A 21,780-nucleotide genomic window follows, 5' to 3' on the forward strand; every position below is an offset into this window, starting at 1 on the left:
CATAATAAACACACCTGACAGTTAGGCAGCTCCACCCGTTGCCACTGGGGTATGGGCGCCCACTGGTCAAAACTTCTAGCCACCGAGTGAATTAACTAATCAAACTGGCCCAAATTGGCCAAAAAAGTGGCCTACTTTGACCAAACTGTCCCAACATTTTGTGTTTTTGGTTCGACCTTTGGCCTAATGCCCTACAGGCCCGTCTGAGCCTGGTATTTAGGTAGACAGCGTTGAAGGTAAGTGGGTCCCAGCACCCAGAAAGGCTTGTGGACAATGGAAATTGTCTTGAATTTGATCCTTGCAGCTATGGGGAGCCAGTGGAGGGATTTCAGCGGCAGAGAGATGCAGTCCCTAGGCTTGAGGCCAAGAATATGTCTTGTGGTTCTGTTCTGGATGGGTTGCAGAGGGCACAGGGCAGAAGAAGGGAGGTTGAGGAATAGACTGTGGCAATAGTCCAACCTGGAGAGAACCAGTACTCTAAAGACAGCGAGCCTCTGGGGGAAAGTGAGAAAGGGTAGAGTGCCCCTCAGGAGGTGTAGTTGATAGTTAGACTTTTTAGAGATGTCTGAAATGTGAGAGGAGAAGGAGAGAGTGGAATCCAACATGACCCCGTGGTTTCTTGCTTTGCAGGTGGTTGCAGGTGCAGGGCCAAGGGAGGCGGGCCAGAGTGAAAGTGGGAAAGCGGGTGCAGGGGTCCCAATGCAAACAATCTCAGTCTTAGTGGCGTTGAGGCAGAGGTCTTTTGCAGCACACCATGACTGAATAATGGACAGACTGTTAGATATGAGCGAGGAGGAGGAGGCGGATGGGTGCAGCCTGAAAGATAGTTTTGTGTCATCTGCATAGCACTGGAAGTTGGAGGTGAAGGTGGCTATCAGCCGTGCCAGGGCAGCCATATACACGTTGAAGAACCAAGAGGATAGGTTAGATCCTTGGGAACGCCACAGGTTGAGAGAGTGATAATCAAGTGAAAGGCTCCAAGTTCCACCTGGGATGGGCGGTCGAAGAGAGGAAGGAGGTTAACCATGCCAGAGCCTGACCTGAGATTCCCAGAGTGTCACAGTGACGTGCGATCAGGATGTTGTGGTTAACTGTGTCGAAGGCAGAGGAGAGGTCAAGGAGAATGAGGATAGATGGGCATGGGAACACGGAAGCACCGACACTGACAGCAACGGTGGTGGTGCCACTGTGTATAACATGCCTGCAGGTGCCGGTGCCCCTGGAAGCCCACAGCAGCTGGGAGCAACGGACACTAGGAGTGTGGTGGCCTGGAAAAGGTGTTGGTATGATGCCACCCGCACCCTCATACACGACCGGCAGCCCTGTACTGCATCCCATGGAAATGCACACCACACCAAACCCTTAAACAAGTCTCCCCACCCCCGCTGGGGCACAGCCAGGAGAAATGTGCATTGAACGCACACTCACTGCCATGCACATACCAAATGCTCCCTGACAAAATTCGCCTGGCCAAGTGGGGACGCCCAGCTGCCATACAGACATGGAAAATTGCAATGTCGCCCTACCCAGTCCACAACATCAGCCTCCATCTGCTCTGGGACACATGGAACCACTCAATTGACTGGTCGGCCCAAAACACACCTCCCCTCCTGGTCACCCTGCCATCACTACCATACCACAAGAACACTGATTTGCCAATATCCCAGTCCCCACCTCCCATCGCCCAACTCACATTCTGCACCAGCACCTCCTCCACTCCAAAACACGTCCTATCCTGTAACAACCAAGTCACAAGCCCTGTCTACCATGCCTGCCCCAATCCCACCCACACAAGAAGCCACCTCACGAAATAGCATATCCCCCAGACACAGACACAAGGCTGTCTGGTACCACATACTGCATGTGTGTCTACTGTGCCACAAAATCCACAACAACCCAACAATGGCAGCCCTCTACAGCACCTACACTGGGCCGCCCTCCCATGCAATGGCAATGACATGGACCATCCATACCCCTGCCAGACCTACCACAAACCCCACATGCCCTTCCTGGAACTGATCCCTATGTCACCCATCAGCATGTGCCTTGCCTCTTCTGTCCCCCCACCACTGGACACTGCCCCCTCCACATCCCATTACCCCCGTTCCCGCCACAACTACATGGCACTGTCCCCTGCAAATACTACGTCATTACGCCAGGAGATCAACTACAGCTGTGTTGCATGTACCAACATCCAACAACTTTGCCACTGATGCCCTGTAATACATGCATGAATGTACCATGCTATGTCCCACAGCATGATCCCTCATCTTCATGCAACACAATGTCCATTTTGCCTGTGACAAGGTAATGGGAAGCCACAGAGGTGGCCAGTCACTCCAGCATGCAAGTGGGTCACTACCTTTGCTTGGTGCCTGTGTGACATGCACTTCAGACAGTGTACACTCCCGTCCCCATTCACAGCACATGCAATGTAGTTGATGTCACTTTTTCTACTCACCCAGAAGCCAGGTTGGCTGGCCAGCATAACATGTCATGTAGCCAGGCAACATGCTGTTGTGCAGGACTTGAGTGGAGCCAGGAAACCTTGCACAGCAATGTGTGATGGTCATATCTGTGTCACATACCACCTGCACATGGAGGGAGTGGTACATTTTGCGGTTGCGGTATACCTCCTCTGCCGCATGCCTTGCCACTAGCTCGACTTGTGTTCAGTCAAAGGCCCCATTCCCGTTGGGCATGCCCACAAGGGCATGGATCCTGATTTTTGTGGCATTGACCTAGGCTTGTGCCATTGGCAGGGCAATGTGCTGTGAGACATGGCGGAGGAGGGCATCAAAGACATGACCCAGCAGCACTTTGGAAAACGCAGGCTGTGAAATCCCATGTAACTCACCCACTGTGTGGTGGAATGTACCAGTTGCCAGAAAATGCATCAGGGGGGTATGGCAGTGCGGATCCCTATCGCGCTATGGATATCATCATGGATAAGCTGTACTAATGTCAGGATGGTGTCTCTGTTCAAGCGGTAGAGGGTATGGATTCGGGTGTCCATCAGGTTCCAGGGTGTGGTCCTTGTCCGGAGTATCGTGAGTGCCTATGTGGCACGGCTTGCTGGCGATTGTTCTTTGCAATGGCCATTTGGCTCCCCCTCCTCCTTCTCCGCCGTTGCCCGTCAGCCTGTTGCCGGTTATCAGCGTCCTGTGCATGTAGGTTCACTCGTGCATGGAGCAACTCCAACTCCATGGCTGCAGCTACAAGTGGCAGCATGGTAGTGTTGCAGTGTGTGTGTGATGTGGTCCTTTTCAGCAGCCACAGTGCTCATGGTGTGCAGCGGGCTGATTAGGCCCACCTGTGGGCTGTTAATACAGACCTGAGCCTGCTTACCGCCTGCCCCATGCTGCTGGTGTTTCCGGCATTGTTTACACTGTGACACCGGCATTTTGGTGCCGGTTTTTCCGTGTGGGCAACAGTCATAATACTTCCTTGCTACCATCGATCCAGTGTTTCCGGCACTCCTTCCGGGATTGCCGCTGTATCCGTTGATGGTGCTATGGCCGATGGTCGCACTGTTCCAGATGTTTGCGGCAACGTTGTTTCTGGCATCGGATTCGTACTTCGATGGTCCGGACACCGTGCCGGTAATTGGTGTTACCGACACGTTGTTTCCAGACCACCACACTTGTAATGAGGCCCAATATGTTTCTTTTGCAGGATCTTATGTTTCAATGCTCTGCCTTCTCGGTGACTGAGATGGGAACAAGGGATTCTTGCCTTCTTTCCCTTTGTGTAGATTTGGACCTTGTGCAGGCACAAAATATAGGTATAAAGCTAATTGTAGAGGCCTGTCCAAGGGACCATTCTTTGATATGGAAACCAGTTTTAGATGAGGTCTTTAACAATGCAATTTTATCCTATGATTTCAGTTCTAAAGATGTGTTGCTTGACCCCTTGTCCTACGATTTTGCTGTTCAGAAACTGCTTCAAAATCTATTTATCCTAAAAAAGCGCGGCCATTGTCTGTTATAAGGAATGTGCATGAACATGCCTTTTATACTGCAGTGAGTGAAAAAAAGCATTTTTCTGCATAGGTCATTAAAGAAATTAAAATAAAAAAGACCTACATTTTAGAATGGCCTATAGAAATTGGATAAAGGGTCATAAGGCTATTCTGTATGCAGCTGATGCTGAAGCAATGTTGGCAGCTGTAGCTAAGAAAGATGCAGAACATTTTTGGTGGGCCCTAAAGCACAAAGGTCCCTTCAGTCTCATTGCAGTAGTGGTTTGGGAAGACCATTCCACCAACCTATATGCATTGGTGGGGAAGGAGCTCCCACTGCTCGTTTCGAATGCAAAGTGGGTAGACATTTTACAAATGGATTCCGAAGTGGTTAAATCACTAGTTGTCAGGTCAAAAAAATCATACAAACCCGGGCCTGGATGGCCTTTCCAATGCTACCTTGGAATCAAACGTTCTTTTGTAGACAGCAATTTTATGTGGCCTTTTAAAAAATATTCTGTTGTTAAATGTGATTCCCTGTTCTTGGAAGGAAGTCTTAATAGTTTTGATATACAAGATTGGTGACAAGATGGCGCCCAAAAACGATCGCCCAATATGTCTTCTCGATTCTTCAAGCAACATTTTTGGTAGTTATATTCTCCAAGAATTACAGGCTTGGTCCGTTTCAACAGAGTGTTTTGATGTTAATCAATCTGGATTTAAGGTGGGTGCGGCTACTTCATTACATTGTTTTTTAATTAATCTTGTACAATTGCAGTCAAAGTTGGAAACATGACCTTGATACTGTGCCCTTTTTGACATAGCACAGGCATTTGACTGCATAAACAGGACAGTCTTATGGGCAAAATTGGATAACTTGCGGTGTCCGAAGGGCAATCTAAGTATTTTAATAGTCTTGCACCCAGAGACAAAAATAAACTTCCGTTTGGATCAAGCGGGTCATACCACAAAGTGGGTCCCTACCAACCGGGGTCTTCGCCAAGGCTGCGTTCTTGCACCTTTTCTTCTTAACTTTTATATTAGCGATCTTGGCGATACTTTCAAGAATGTTTTAAATTATCCTCTGAGGCTTGGCAATATTCATTTAAATGACTTGGCTTATGCAGGTGATATTGTTCTTTTTGATTTTACTCCGATAGGTCTCCAACGCTCTTTGACAGCGGTAAACATTTATTTTTCTAATTTGGATTTGAAGTTAAATATTACAAAATCGCAAATTCTTATGATTAACCACACCAAGTGAGGTAAATTTAAGCCCAGCTCGTGTGTAAATCACTCTTGCTTAGAGATGGTGTCCTCTTTCAAATATTTGCGTGTGGTAATTTATGCAAAGCGAATCAAAGGAATTGATTTGCAACACTTGAAAAAGCACGCTTTAGCAAATGCTACAGAACTATGACAGTACGATAGAAAATGCGGTCGCTTCTCTGCGATTCCAATTCTTTTAAATATTGCCATCCATACATTGCGCAACGCCTACTCTATGGCATGGAATCAGGTTGATTGTCATAAAAAAGCGATAGAGTTGAAGCCCTAATATGGAGAAAGGTTTTTATCTTTGCCTCAGGGGTGCCCCATTCCTATACTGAGGCATGAACTAGGCTTAATTTCCTTATGCGCTTGTGCTTGGTAGAACTTTTTGCAACTGTTCAGGAACGTGTTAGATCCTTTACACCATACTTTGTTTTGAGAGTTAATCAAGGAAATGAAAAGTAATAGTAGTAAGGTTTTACGGACATGGAAGGAACAGCTCATTTGTACTCTCTCCATAAAGAACAGTTCAATGGAGGAGTTCAATGCTAATCCAATCAAGATCAAAAGGCAAATGTTTGAGGACCAGAGTTTGGCCAAGTTAAATCTTTTATTGTCCTTCCAGCCTATTTACAAAGACATTTTTCTAAAATTCACAGAGACTCTATGTTGAGATTTAAACTGAATGTATTGCTAAGTAGGGACGTTCTGGGTGCAAGAGACGATCAGCCACGGACTCAAAGGACCTGTAGATACTGTGGTTTGAAAGTAGAAACCCTATAGCATTTGATAATTGATTGCTATGCCTTACATGCCCTGCGTTTGGAATTGTTTGCTAAGTTTGTTTCGTATGAATTCTTCTTGTGTTCTGATTTGTTTTGGTTTAGGATTTTAAACAGTCAATATTATAATATGGATTTAGCGATCATGAGGTCTTAGAGTAATATTAAGTTTGTATTGTGTTTTATTTCTACCAAGTGTAAAAAGTGTATACTTGTACACACTAAATACATTAAAAAAATATATATATATATATATGTCATGCATTCGAAGTGCTGACGTGTGCTCCTACAGGTTCACAAAAAGAAGTGCCACAGTTGCACCTGTGTCCAGACTAAAGATATTAAAACAATTTTAAAAAAGAAAAATGTATTGGCTTTTTTAAAGCTATAACAGTGGTAAGTATAGTTCAGTCAGCATTAATAGGCATAATCTCGTTCAAAGGTGGACGAAACAAATAAACACAACCATCAGCTACAAATGAACCATAGAACAGGCAAGCGGTTCAGCTTTAAGTGACATCTAGTAGGCTACGAAACCTACAAATATAAGTGTAACACAAACGTGCCAGTAATTACATCCCTCAAACTGAGCTGGCACCCTCTTGTGAAATCTCCAAATATACATGTAGTGACACCGGTGAGGGACTACTCTGCCTTCCTTGTTCCTGAGAAGTGAAACCATGAATGATAATTCAAGCAGAAGTTCTGCAATGAGTTTGGCCTCTGGGGGCTATATTCATTTATTTAAATAGAATCAATTAATTGAGACCAAATCCCATTTATATTTATGGCAAGTATTGGGATCTGCAGAAGCCAAGGGGCCTGATTCACAGAGCATTTTACTATGGGATTGCGCCATTATAAAAACGCCTCTGTGACTCAGGCCCAATATGTCCATAGCTCGCTGATACCACCATTTCTGCCAGAACTGACTCAATGGTGGAGACTTGGCTTTTCTCCACCAATGACCAATAGATAAACTGGCCAACATGAGATCATGACTTACGTGCTTATCAGCAGCAGATCAAGTGGAAGCCTCCTCTTCATTAATTTCTTCCCAAAAACGACTATGGGCTACAAGAGGAGAGGGGTGCAGAAGACTTTTGTGAACACATCGAGCACTTTTTCCAAACAAATGTAAGAGCAGGCGACCCCACCAAATGAGTAACAGCCTAACAGGTGATCCACAATTCCTACAATACTGGGAGGAGTGATGTACCACTGAACGTAAACCATGTACACGTTTTCTTAATGTTGCATTCAGTCGGAGGTTTTTGCATTTTTTTTCCCAAATCTGAGCCCATGCCGTCTCTGGGATTTCTTGCTTAATTCTTCTTCCCATCTCTGCGTGTGTGGGAGTTTAGAATTGGAGATACCTGTACTGAGGCCCTTTCTGATCCCGAAAACTAAATGTGCTGATGAACCTTCCATGGCCAGTTTCGTTTCTTCAACTCTATTGCGAGTCAGGACCCTCCCTCATTAACCTTGTGCTGAGAAATTCCAGTCAATCCGAATTTAGCTGGGCCTTGGTCTAGCTACCATTTTCAGATTCCCCCAAAAATTACTTGACTTGCTAAAAGCCGAGCAGGACTCAATCACTGACTAGCTAATGTATGGCTCAGAGTCCACCGGCCCACCAGCATTCAAATGGAAACTCGGGGACACACAGGGGGAAACGGGGTGCACCCCCTCCTCTCTCCTCCAGCTGTGCTGCACCATCAGACAAACAAAGGTCATCATGACTTTGCAGCTGAATTTACAGTTGGTTAAGTTTCCTTACACCCGTACCCAAGGACTGTAGACAATATGGGTCCCTTCTCTCCTGGACTTGGTAAAATTGCAAAGGATCTTAAAAACGGATCTCTGCTGGGTCTCTAATTCAAGTGCAGATCCGCACTGCCTCTTGATCTGGGTTGTGCAGAGCCACAGTCATCTCCACTCAAAGAGAATCTGTCTCTGGCACAAGGTAACAGTCAAGACTTACGCTGGCAGTCCAAGCAGCTCCCTTAATTCTCTGGTGGTCAGGTTTAACAGAGAACAGACTTGGCAGTATGGCTCAAATAACTCATGATACTCAATTCTTATTTGACTGTTTAGCTACAGGTTTCTCTACACCCTCTCTCCTCTCCTCTCCACCCCTGTCACTCATTCTCTGAGTACTTTGGATCCCTGTTGTGATGATCCAGATGCCACAGGTATTCTACATTTATATTATTATCGCTTTACTAATTAACAATAAATGAGTCTGTGTACGGAGCTCCACCTGACACATCTCAACCAGCATCTCTCTTGTCCTGCGTCTTTCCAAATATCCCGTTCTTTAACTCCTCTCTCCATTCCTGTCAGTCCTTCCATAGGTGCTTTGTATCCTCCTCTTTCTCTGATGGATTTCATTAGCGTAGATTTCTTCGAATACCATTTCCCCTAATGTGATTTCACCAAATCCATTTCACCGATAATGGTAAGGCAAATGGTGTATGTGTAAGGCATAATAGGTGCGGTGTGGGGTAAGGGAATAAGATAGGGTGGGGAAGGTTTAGAGGGGTTTCGGGGGTATCCCTCTGCATTAAAAAAAAGAAGTGGTTTTTCAGGGAAATGGATTCAGTGAAATCTCCAGTAGGAGAAATGTATTTGAAAAAATCACATACATCCAATGGTTTTATCCAGCCTTGTACTTTACTCCACTGACTTCCTTCCCTATTCTCTTCTCGTTTTCAGACATACCTGCCAGGGACATCATTTGGGGTTTGCCATGGTTGCAGCTGATACCTCTGGCTCCTCTCTGCTACACCTAGACTGTCCTTGCTACCCCTGGGCCACTGGACAAAGAGGCAGTGCCAAGAGCAGATATCTGTGTTGCAGCTGAAAAAGGCGGTTGTAAATGCAGCTAAATGTGCCACAGCTTTTACACCTGTGATCCACATCTTGTTAGGTGAAGAAATAACGGGGATGCAGGAAAAACCATGAAGCCACCATCAGTAACAGGTTGGCAGTCCATTAGTAAAGAATGCTTGAATGGCTGGGTTCAGAGGCAGGGCTGTCTGTGAAGCTCATACCTAGTACTGTAGCACCAGGAAAGGTATGGGGGCTAGGTCTATCTAGCTTGGAATGGGTAAGAGCAGCCTGCAGTACTCAGTGACAGCACAGCATTAACGTTGCAAATCTCATTAGTGTTTCTCGTGTGCTTTGCACATCCAGTAAGCCACTGGGCTTGTGATGAGAGGGAACTGCCCCAGTAGCTTCTGCCACCAATCCTGCCTGGGCACTGTGCGGGATGACCCAGATCGGCCAGACCTGCATCACAGGCACAGTATAGATAGACACAAGGTGAGACCATTAATTTACATGAAGTTGCCCTCCGTCCTTGAAGTAAACCATTAGTTGCTTCCTTAAGCAAAATAAATATATTTCTGGAAGGATAGCTCCAGGGCAACGCAACTTGCTTTGGGAACAAGAGGATGCAGTGCAACATGGCTCAGTTCCTGTTCCAGTGCTTAGAAGCTGGACGAGGCTATAGATATAAGGGACCAAAGAAAATAATAAAATTGGCCTTTTCTAGGAGTGATGTCATGAGCTGCTGCTGCTGTTTACATTTCAAAATTAAACAAAACTGCAATTACTGTGACCTGCAACACATCCTTCCCCTCTATCTCACATCTAACAAAAAAAAAACTGTGGGTTACTTACCAAACATGCAAAACAAAAAGGTGATGGCTGGAAGGTTTCAAATCATTCATAACTACTGAAACAGCTCTTGGCAACCTTCCATAACATCATTTTACAGCCTGCCAAGCCACTACAGAAGGGGAAAGACCACATGCAAATCATGCTTGGTTCCACCTCAAAAGTGGCAGTCCATCCCGAGCTGTTAGGTCACATCCCCTCTGCACGAGACCACAGGCATCCCCAGACACGTTCCAGCCTCATTGGGCGTCATGAGTGAGGAGTAGCCTAGATCACTACGCCCAGCAGGCATCTCTAGGGGTGATGTCGTGGAGATGCTGCTTATATTTTAAAATAAAAAAACCTGCAATTACTGTGACCTGCAACACATCCTCCAGCACATCCCCTCTGTCTCCCAACTACCAAATAAGCAAAACAGAAATGTGATAGCTGGAAGGTTTCATATTATTTATAACCACTGGCACAGCTCTGGGCAACACTCCAGACCATTGTTTTCAGCCTGGCAAGGGGCTACAGGAGGGGAAAGACCATATGCAAATCAGGCTTGGTCCCACCGAAAAAGGGGCAGTCCAATCTGAACTGTTAGGTCACATCTCTTGTGCACAAGACCATAAGCATCCCCAGACATGCTCCTGTCTCATTGGGTGTCATCAGTGAGGAGTAGCCTAAGTCTGTTGGCCCAGCAGGCTTATCTAGGGGTGATGTCGTGGAGCTGCTGCTGCTGTTTACATTTTAAAATACAAAATTAAAAAGAACTGCAAACAGTGTGACCTTCGACACATCCTTCCCCTCTATCTCCCATCTAACAAAACAAAACTGTGGGTTACTTCCAAAATAAGCAAAACATAAAGGTGATTGCTGGAATGTTTCAAATCATTCATAACCACTGGCACAGCTCTGGGCAACCCTCCAGACCATTGTTTTTCTGGTTGGACTTGTGTTTGTCAGTTGCTGTTTCCAGTCTGTGACCAGACACTTGGCAGGCACTGGATGTCTGCACTTTCGGGTTTAGGCCCCACCGAGATGCCCTGTCTGTTTACAGTTTAGCCTGAATGATGTACATTAACCCAGGTTGTTGTGTTGGACGTCTGCTTACATTCACAGTCATTTGGTAATATGGGCTTATACAAAGTGATATTAACGCTGGATATGGTGATCCATTCTTATATAAAATGTATATCATATTACAGTGATATCGTAACCATATCTTTCTTAGTGTACTGAGGAACAATGCTACGTGATGCCACTTCCTGTTTTGTAAAGGGGTGAAAGGTTGTGTGCCATCACTTCCCATGATGTCACTTGGTGGTGGGGTCAAATGACATAACTTCCTGTTATGTCATTAGAGGTCAAGGGTTGTGTGATGTCACTTCGATACCTCTGGCATTGTGGTGAAATGACGTCCCTTATAACTGCCCTCTCTAGGACCCATCTTCTTCCCGTTCCCCTCCACCCAATTTTGCTCCAGCTTGACTAACCCAAACTGTCCTTCATTTTTTAACCTATTCTTACCCAGCTGTTCTCAACTGTTTTCTCTGGCATCTAGCATTACCCCCCCCCCCATATTGTGTTTATGAACCCCCAACCCCGACTGGTACTGCATCTTTATGAATTCGTCAACTACATCTATCAACTTCATGAAATAAATCTCTCAGAAATATTCCTCCTTTCCGACCCCTGCTACAGAATGGGCTCATCAGATTGTTAATTTCCGACTTCTTTGGCAGACCTCTTTGTGGCTTTTGTCATCTTTGTCCCCACGGGGGACGGTTGTTTCATGTCTACCAACCTCTGGTCACCCTTACCGTTCCCAGCACCACAAGAGAGTTCCTGGTGCAAATGGAAAAATCAAATAGCTCAGCAGCTCCTGCTTCACTCACGCCTTAACTGAGAGGCTGCTTAGACCATATGCCAGAAGAATTAGAAAACAGTCTTCATGCAAAACCGCACAGCTGCATTTAATTGAATTGAGCCATGGTTTAGAAACTAGAATTATCTTTAATAAGGGACGGGGGCTTCTGTGCTTGCAGGCTCCAGTTCTAGGGCAACCCAAATACATTGATCAAACTATGTGCCTGCCCTCTCTCACTGTTAGGCAGAATCATATGCAGTACCCTTTGGGAACATTACACACAATAAGGACTACAAGTGTCAGTACAATTTCACCTTTGGTACACGCCTGTACTACAAAGTAATGTGGCAGCAGTGGCTGAGCAGCCAGACTTATCTCAAGAGTAAAGTGAGCAGTAGAGGACTAGCAAATACAGTGATTCAAACAAACACTTACTCAAGGTTTCTTGGTAAAAGAATATACATTTATTTACATAGTCATTTGGAAAACATTCCCCCAGTAAGAGCAGCTCAATATCGCAATCTAATATACTACAATACACAACCAATCAGTTTCTGAACAAGTTCAGCTCCCCTGAAGTGGGAGCAAAATGGCACTTCAGTTACTTTAAAAAGGGGTAAAAAGACAAGATTATAAGAATCAACAGCAAACATACTTTCTTAGGAAGGGCAAAGGATTTCAGTTCACTACAGCCAGCAATTCAATTCAATAGGCCTGGGCCAAAGTCAATGGTTCAGAGTCTTGTATAGGAGAGCACAGTTCTGGTAGTAAACGGTTAAGTCTTTGCCACGGATCTTAGAAGAATTTGGTCAAACGAAAGGTTAGATGTTGGTTTAGGGAAGGACAGGCCTTCAAAGTTTGGAAAGTTTCACAAAATTTCACCGTGGCCGAACAGAGTTCTGCACCGCACTTACACAGTACCTTGTAAGTGAAGAAAAGCTGTAGCTGACAGCTAAGACTGGCTGCTCAGCCACTGCTACCACATTACTGTGCTTGTACCAAAGGTGAAATTGTACTGAAACATGTAGTCTTAATTGTGTGTAGTGTTCCCAAAGTGTACTGCATATGATTCTGCCTAACACTGGTGTACAGTGGTGAGGATAAAAGTATACTTGTTACATTTAGAGTGCTACACTTACCTTTGTTCAAATAAACTTCAAAAGGCTAAGCACCACTAGAGAAGCAATTGTTTTATCATGTCTGATATGTCTGATATGGATAGCTACAGACAGGAGATCCTAGTCACTTTAACGGTTGATCAATTGAGAGAAATGTGTAAAGCTAGGAATCTCACTGTAAAAGGCAAAAAGGTTGAATTGAAATGTGGAAAATGTTGATGAGGGTGATAATGTTTCGGAGGGTAACTCAAATGTTATTGATGAGTTAGATGAGGCAGAAGAGCCTCACAATGTAGGCCCTGTTTTACCTCTACCTGCTCATAGGCCTCAATCTTTGACCACAGAGACCCCATCAGGTCCAACACTAAGTCCTGAATTTGTCTCTCTGGAAAGTATGATACCAGAATTGGAGTTTAAAAAAATCCAAGCCCAAACTGAAAGCAAACATCAAAAACTTAAGCTCATAGAAATGGAGTTGAATCATGCACTTGAAATGGAAAAGTTGTCTCTTGAAACTGGTTCTCTCCTAGAGTCTTCTAGGTCTTCCAGTCCTAAGAGGCCTCACATGCCCAAAGATGCAGTAAATATGTATGAGGTTAAGCTTGATATCCATGTTTTTATTCTAGAGTACCCCCTGTTGCAACTGATGTGGTAATGAAGATGGGGGGAATAGAAAGAGTATGAAAGTGTAAAACTAGCTTTAATAGCTAGGTTTGGGAAGACCCCTTCCCAGTATCTTAAGAGGTTTAGGACCCTCAAGAAGCGTGATGGTACCCCGTAGGCTACCTGGGTGTGTGCATGTTTGGAGAACTTAGATGGTTGAGTTAATGGTTACACAGTTGACACTTATGAAGGAATGAGGAATCTGTTCTTATTGGAAACTATTTTTGATGCCTGCTCTCCTGAGCTGAGACAGCACTTGGCTGACTCTGAAGAATTAGATCCAAAAAAGTTAGCTAGAGCTGCTGACTCATGGGTAGCCAACAGGGCCACTCATAAGGATTCTGAGGCAACTCCCAAATAGGATGGGAGGAAGCACCACAAAGGTGACAACACCGATATATCTAAATCCATCCAACCAGAAGAGGCCCCCAAACATAACCAGGGTAAGCCACATGGGAAACCAAATAGGGCTAGTGAATCCTCTGGTGCCCAACCAGAGGGAGGCCAGCAGAAATCCCCATTCCAGAGAGAATTTGGTAAATGCTATGTCTGTGGGTCAACTGACCATGTGAAAGGAGATGCCATATGCAAGGGTAAACCTGCAGGGATCACCACTGCCTCCTTAGCCTTCTCCCCAGAGGAAGAAGTACAAATGGCTAGTGCCCACTTTCAACTATTTGTTGAAGCACCCTTGGGTCTTCAGGCCAATGTATCCTTGGAGTCCATGGGTCTGGGTAAGAAACAGAATATGGATGTGTACAACTCCATTCCAGAGAACTCTAGAGGGTATTATATGGACAGTGTTCTTGTCAATAGCCAGGATACTCCTGCCAGGAGAGACACTGTGGCCAGCTGAACCGTAGTGGATGAAAGCTTTTTCGAGCCTGAGGATGTTGCTAAGGCACTCAAAGGTCCCACTAAATTTTCTGGAGGCCCTGTCCAGTTGGTTCCAATTTTACCAGCTCTCATTCAGTGTAATAATATGAAGTGAGGATTGTTGTCAGTATCCAGAATGAGGTTCCTGGGAGTGTCCTGTTGGGGAATGATTTAAAAACTCTAGGAGTAATATCCAGTACCCCCAGGCCTCCCAGTGAGAGGAAACAGAACCAAACCAAATTGGCTAGAGAGGCAACCTTAAGAGAGCACTCTGTGCCTGTGGGAACCTCTACAAAGAAACCCACTGATAGCCCTGGTGTTAGTAAGCTGACCTCTAACCCAGGCAAAACTGAGGCTAGTATAGTAGGGAAATGGGAGCCCCAAGTCGTTGACCCCCCCTGCTTCTTAGGAAGAGGTGGATAGAAAAACTGGACCCCTCTCTAGTCCTGTGAGAACTGGTAATTCTCAAAGCTGGTGGACAACCAGGAAAAATAGGTCTAAGGCTAAACACCTTAAGACTGTTGGAACATGTAAATCCTAGTATTAGGAGAGAAACTTCTAAAATAGGTAAGGTCAGATCTCAGAGGAAGTGGCAGCATGTACCTTGCTAGACCACAGCCCCTCCAACCAAGCTACCTGAGACCCAACCTGCTCTTGAGAGAGAGGTGGTGAGGAACCATGGAGGCCCCTCTAGATCTAAGGGATTCCGTTCTAAGGACCCCTTGAAAAAGCCTATTGTAGGTTCAGCGGTTGTTACAACTTCTGAGGGACTGTTAGATTAGACCCCCTATACCTTAAAAAAGAGAGATGTACCACAACAGGTTTGTAGGTCCTATATCTTACAAAGGAAAACCACTGATAAAAAGTTTCCTTGCAAGGGTTACAAAAGGTTGCTGTTGTACTCAGCAGGACATTTAACCGACTTGCAACACGAGATCCATCCTTGTGGGGATTAGATCCTCCTGTGCCTTATTCTTGGGGGGACGAGTGTTAGGGAGAATTCTCATAGTGCTTAATTCCCTCTACCTTAGAGCCCTCCAGCTCTTTTGCTATATTTTCGGACTTTGAACCTTTCATTTTCAATGTGTTTTTCTTTTGTGTTCTTTGGATATGAAGTTTTAAAACAACTCCATAGGCATCATCTTTTTCTGTGTGTCACACTGCACCCTCAGTGCAGTGACACAGGGGTGTCTTTCAGACTCCCCAAGGTTTAAATATCTTCTCCGGGATTGACTACTGTCTCCCAGACCATGTAAAGTTAAATTGACTTTAATAGTCTTTTGAAATTTACAGACCCAGCACACACTATCTTCCTATAGAGTGCTGGAGGGGTTGCCTAGCTTCCCCTGAGTCTAAACACTCATGTAACAGTCAAATGTTACCCTTTCCCACTTGAAATGGCTGGTGGCAGTGGTTTTAAACAAACTACAATGATTCTTCCCGACCGTGAACACCGGTAGTTAAAAATCGGGTCAGCCATGTTTTCCAATATGGCGCTCCAGACTTATCTGTAAAAACAGACTCCGGTCAACTTTTTTCACCATTTCTTTTTGGAAAGTTCCTTCTTGTATTTGTCTCAGCACGCCAAAACAGGTTTGGTCCCTTTGTTCATTGGTCTTTGGTGGGCTTCAGTGCTGAAGCCCTCATCTGGTGCCTGAGTGTCTGGGGTGGATCGGATGTGAGGGAGGTGCCCGAAACTCCCTGTGATTTGTCTCGTAGGAGACCTGGATGCACTCTGGCGTGATTGGCCGGCTGGCTGTCCGGCAAGGACAGCCACCCTGCTGTGTGAGTGACAGCCAGGCTGGAATGAATGGGGTAAAACTGTTTAAAAGCAGATCTCTGGGACTTGAAAAGCAGAGTCGACCACTGGAATGAAAAAACCGAAGACGAGCTGAAGGAAGACGACTGCTGCAACTTGTGGTCCACCGGTGAAGCCCTGCTGCAGGTCCAAATTGCCTGAAACTCCATCGACCGAGTAGCCCTTCATGGTTAACTTCTTCCCTTGAGGTTGGTGGGAACAACCAACTCGTAAGCCGCCTGGACACTGTGATGCTTGCGCTGAAACATGGTGCTGGTGCGCAGTGCATTCTGGGAGCGTTCGGAGCCATGATGGATATTTACTTCATGCCGCAGTGAAAAGCTGCACTCATTTTGCTGAGAGCTAGATTCACGATGCTGAAGAAAACATGCTTTCCAAACCTGGTATGCAGTCAAGGACATTTCTGCTGGGAAAGCTAACTTTGTTATGTCTTGTTATGAGCTATGGGACTGTTTTCCGTGGTGCTTGTTTTTAGAGGAGGGAGGCACTTTACTCCTTGAGGGTACTGTCGGTTGACCCAGCTGGCAACCGACTGCTGCTCATCAATGCGCAAGTGCGTTGCCAGAAGGTTCGAGAAATCGCCACCCCTTTTTGAAGGGTGCATATATGTGGAACCCCTGAGCGGTCAGGTGAGACTTCAGCCGGAGGGGGGACGCTTCTGTCCGCCATACCTGTGGGCTATTGTGCTCTCGGCCTGGCTGTTATCGGGGTCTTCCAGCTGCTTCTGGCGCGATGTGGAGTCCAGTTACGCTCACGGTGATGTATTTTCTTTTGAATTCTCTGTTTCTTCTGTGATTTATGTCTATGTTATCACTGGTTGCGTCTAAGCTTTGAATAAATAGCCGTATAAGTGCTCATTATTTTCTAAGAGTGCGTGGTTGCAAGTTATTGCGTTTTCCTGCGTTCAAAGTATTGGCTCCATAATTGTACTGGTGATTTATGACTGTCCGTGCACTTTGGGAGCGCAATACATTTTTGGCGTCACGAACAGGATATTTGTGATGAATTGTTCCAAATATTCAAGAATCTGTTTGAACGTAGATAGGCTTCGGTTACCTTGCAAGCAAGAGTAATTTGGCAGTGAGTGTTGAACTGTGTTAAGCTGTTCTTTTTTTTTCCTTTGCCGGTGTGTGCGTGCTTGTGGGAGTGATTGCAGTGTGGAAAGAAAAAAAAATATATAGAAATAAAGAGGTTTTGTTTTGTTTGCAGTAATGAGTAGTTTGTTCAGGAAAAAGAGTGTTACCGCTGGCGGTGAATGTTCTGATGTTATCATTCCAGGCTGGACTAAGAGTCCATATGATAAATTGGCCCAGGTGTGGGCATGCGGCGCAGGGCTAAGTGAAACATGGGATCAGGGATTGGGAGATGCTGATCCATCTGATGTAATGGTGTGCTTGCAACAAGTTCCAGTGGAACGTGGCAGAGAATGCACTGCATTAGGTAGGCGAGGTTGGGTTCTTTTGCATGCTTATAGGAAAATACATTAAAAGAATTTGGAAATGAAAAATGAGGTTTTGCGATTAGAAAGAGAGCTGGCTGCAGAAAGGCAGACTGAGTTAATGCAGCAGATTCAAATGAAACTTTTTAAAGATAAGGCTGACACATATCAGGCTGTGGCCGAGAGGGCAGCAGTTAGAGTAGCCCGATATAAGTATAGGAAAAGATGGGGAGGGATCAACAAAGGAAAGGTGGCAGCTGTAATCGCTACTGCCGGTGTGGACTGGGACCCGGATAAGTGGGATGGTGATATTTTTGACTCCACCAGTCAAGAGAGTAGTTCCGCAAATGAGTCCGACCCCACGATGTAAATTAAGCAGAAAATAGTGGCGGCTAAGCCCGTTAGAAGTCGGCGAGCCGGACCCCACCTGCAGAATCCTGCAGGCGGTGTGGTGGATTTAACCACGCTGGAGGATTACACCCAGCAGGAGGTTGGGGAAATTATTACCCATTTAATGCAAAAATCAGGGGAACCTTTATTGACATGGATGGTGAGATTGCTAGATGGGGGCGCTGCAGGGTTGTTGGTAGATTCCATGGACTCACCGTGTTTTCTACCCTTGTCAACTGACACCAATGTACCGGAGGTTTTAAGGGCAGGGCCGCCCCCTGATGACAATGGTCAAGATGCACAGGTGTCTTTGTTGCACCTAGCAGCCCAAGCATATAACCGTAAATACCCCATTACCACAGATTGGCCTAGTGAGGAAACAAAGTGGTATACTTTGAGAGAGGCAATTCAACAGGTCAGAGAGCATGCTATGAAAGAGGACATTCACGTAGATGCTCCAGGACACATGGGGGCCGTGCCGCTCTCAGTTTCAACTCGAAACATGGTGATTAGAACTGCACCACCTGCATACAAAAGTGTCATTATGACGTTGCTCGTAGGTATGACGGGCAAACCCACTGATAAGGTAGTGGATGCCATTCGGCAAATGGCAGATTTAGGGGAGTGGGACAAGAGTGATGACAAGCCACGGGAGAGAGAGGGGCGTAGTGAGAGAAGAACCGAATGCAAGAGGCAAGATAGTAGAGACTCCCGAGTGTCCCAAAAGGAAATTTTTCTGGCTTTGTTAAAAGATGGTGTGCCACGAGAAGAAATTGATGGCATTGTAACCAGAGTAATGTATGAATTATACAAAAAAAGAGGACTTGCAGCCAAAGAGCGCTATAAACAGGTTAAGAAACAGGTAGTAACCAAGCCAAAGAGGGACACCTCACCTTCCGCTCCTCCTGAGGAAGAACAAGAAGGACGGTCTATGGGGACACCTTCCCCGTACCAGCCAACATACGCTGATTTGAGGAAGGTGGTGAGTGCAATGCTAGAGGCGGAGTCAAGTCACACTCATTCGAAATTTGACTAGGGCTATGGCCAAGCTCCAGCAGCGTCTGCTCGCATAAAAGTTGATAGGCGGCCCCATGTTGATGTTAAAATACGCAGGAGGTGAGAGCATTGATAGACACCGGGGCGGAGGCCTCTCTGATTCATGGCAATCCAGCACGATTCAAAGGCAAACAATTTACTATTACAGGTCTCGGGGGACAGGAGACCCCCTCAGTACATCGAAAGTCGAGATGAAAATAGGCAATTTGAATAGGCAGAAATACCAAGTGTTGATTGTCCCGATACCTGAATATATAATTGGCTTTGACATTCTGGAAGGGTTGACTTTGGGACTTGGAGGTAAAACGTACCAGTTTGGGGTGAGTGCATTGACCTGTACACCCATTACCGTAGGCAAATTGAAGATGCCCCCAGTGCAAGTGTCTGTAGCAACCAAGCAGGTAGCAATGAAGCAATACCGCATTCCTGGGGGGCACAATGAAATTTCAGACACCATCAAAGAGTATGTGGAGGCGGGTGTGTCACGCCCTATCACCACCGCATGGGACAATCCTCTCTGGCCTACTAAAAAGGGGGATGGGTCGTGGAGGATGACAGTGGATTACCGTGAGTTGAATAAACACACTCCTCCCTTAGTGCCCGCGGTCCCAGATGCCATTACCTTGATTGAGAATGTCCAAAAGTTTAAGGGGACTTGGTATGCAGTGATCGATTTAGCCAATGCATTTTTCTCTGTGCCAATTGCTGAAGAGTGTCAAGAGCAGTTTGCATTTTCTTGGAGCGGGCATCAGTAGACCTTTACAAGGTTACCTATGGGGTACATACATAGCCCGACTATCTGTCACCGGCTGGTGGCAGAGCACTTAGACAAGATACCGTGTAAACCTGACATACAAATCTCTCACTACATTGATGATATTTTGATTCAGGGCAAGGATGAGCACAGTGTGCAAAGTCAGTTAAATGTCATAATGGAAGGATTGAAGAAGGAAGGGTGGGAGATTAACCCGAATAAAATTCAAGGTCCAGCTGATACAGTGATATTCCTAGGGATTCAGTGGCATCCTGGGCATCGAGAAATGGTGCCAAAAGCCCGACAGAAAATACTTGAATTCACCACTCCAATGAACAAAAAGCAAGCTCAGCAGTTTATAGGGCTGTTTGGGTTTTGGAGACAGCACATTCCCCATTTAGGGCAGATATTGGCCCCCCTCTACAAGGTGACATGCAAGAAATATGAGTTTCAGTGGGGGGAAGAGCAGCAGAAAGCATTTGAGTTGGCGAAAGACACCGTGCAGCAGGTGCTTGATTTATGGCCATTGAAGGAAGGCGAAGTGGAATTGAATGTGTCTGTACAAGACAATTATGCTAACTGGAGTGTGTGGCAGAAACAGGAAACATGTGCCATTGGAGTTTTGGGGTTTTGGAGTCGTAAGTTGCCCGATGCTGGTAACTCATACACTCCATTTGAGAAGCAGTTGCTGGCATGTTATTGGGCCCTTGTTGATACCGAGCAAATGGCGGTGGGCCATGATGTATTGATGAGGCCAGAAATACCATTCATGCAATGGGTACTGAGCTCTCCTAAAACACATAGAATATGACATGCTCAAGAAGCCAGCATAATTAAATGGAAATGGTACATTCAAGACAGAGCCAAATCAGGGAAGGGTGGAGTTGCGAAATTACATGAGCAAGTAGCCAACATACTGCCCTCAGATTACATACCACCGGAAGTGCCTGAAAAACGCGAGTCTCCCGTGAAATGGGGAGTACCTTACAGCGATTTGACCGTGGAGCAAACAGAGCATGCCTGGTTCACGGATGGCTCAGCCCGATATGTGGGAACTGAGCGATACTGGAAAGCAGTGTCGTACAATCCCAAAACAAAAAAGATGTTGACAACGTCAGGGAAAGGGAAGAGCAGTCAGTTTGCAGAGCTTTACGCAGTTTACCAAGCATTGAAACAAGAGACCCCCGCTCGATGTCATGTGTACACGGATTCATGGTCAGTGGCGAATAAATTGGCGGTGTGGTTGATAAACCTGGCAAAAGAATGGGTGGAAGATTCATTCCAAAGAGTTGTGGGGAAAAGAACTGTGGCAAGATATTGCAGAAATGTTATCACAAAGTGAAGTCACTGTGTATCATGTAAACGCACATTGTGCCACAGACTCATTAGAACGTTGGTTTAATTCTGTTGCAGACGAACACACCAAGATTTCATCTGTGGATGCGGAGGCTCAGGAAGACGATTTGGAGGGTTTGGCCAAGTGGGCTCACCAGAAATGTGGGCACCTTGGAGAAAAGGCTACTATCAGGTGAGCACAAGCTCGAGGAAGTAGTATTCCTTTTGAGGTAGTGAAAATTATCATTTTGCATTGTCCAGTGTGCCAACACCAACAGCATAGACCTATCCCTCAAATTGTTCGGGGTACATTGCGAAGAGGAAAACTACCAGGTCAAATTTGGCAGATTGATTATATCGGTCCGCTGCCAATCAGTAAAGATTGTTAGTATGCATGCACTATTGTGGATACATATTCAGGATATCTGATGGTTTTGCCGTGCAAGCGTGCAACACAACTGAACACCAGGTTGTTAGATCAGATCATATTACATTACGGAGTGCCTTTGCAGATTCAAAGTGACAATGGGTCACATTTCAAAGGCAAACTAATACAGGAGTATTGTCAGGAAAAGAGCATTGAGTGGCTTTACCATGTGCCTTATTACCCTGCCGCTTCCGGGCTGATTGAACGAATGAATGGGTTGTTGAAAGAACAGCTGCGCAAATCTGGAGATGGCAGTTTAGCAGACTGGCGTGATCGTGTGTTTGATGCAGTGCAAGTATTAAACAATAGGCCTGTGAATGAGCATGAAACTCCTTTGATGCGGCTAATGACTC

This window comes from Ambystoma mexicanum, chromosome 10 (assembly GCF_040938575.1).
Source record: "Ambystoma mexicanum isolate Mex_15411 chromosome 10, UKY_AmexF1_1, whole genome shotgun sequence".
Lineage (NCBI taxonomy): Eukaryota > Metazoa > Chordata > Amphibia > Caudata > Ambystomatidae > Ambystoma > Ambystoma mexicanum.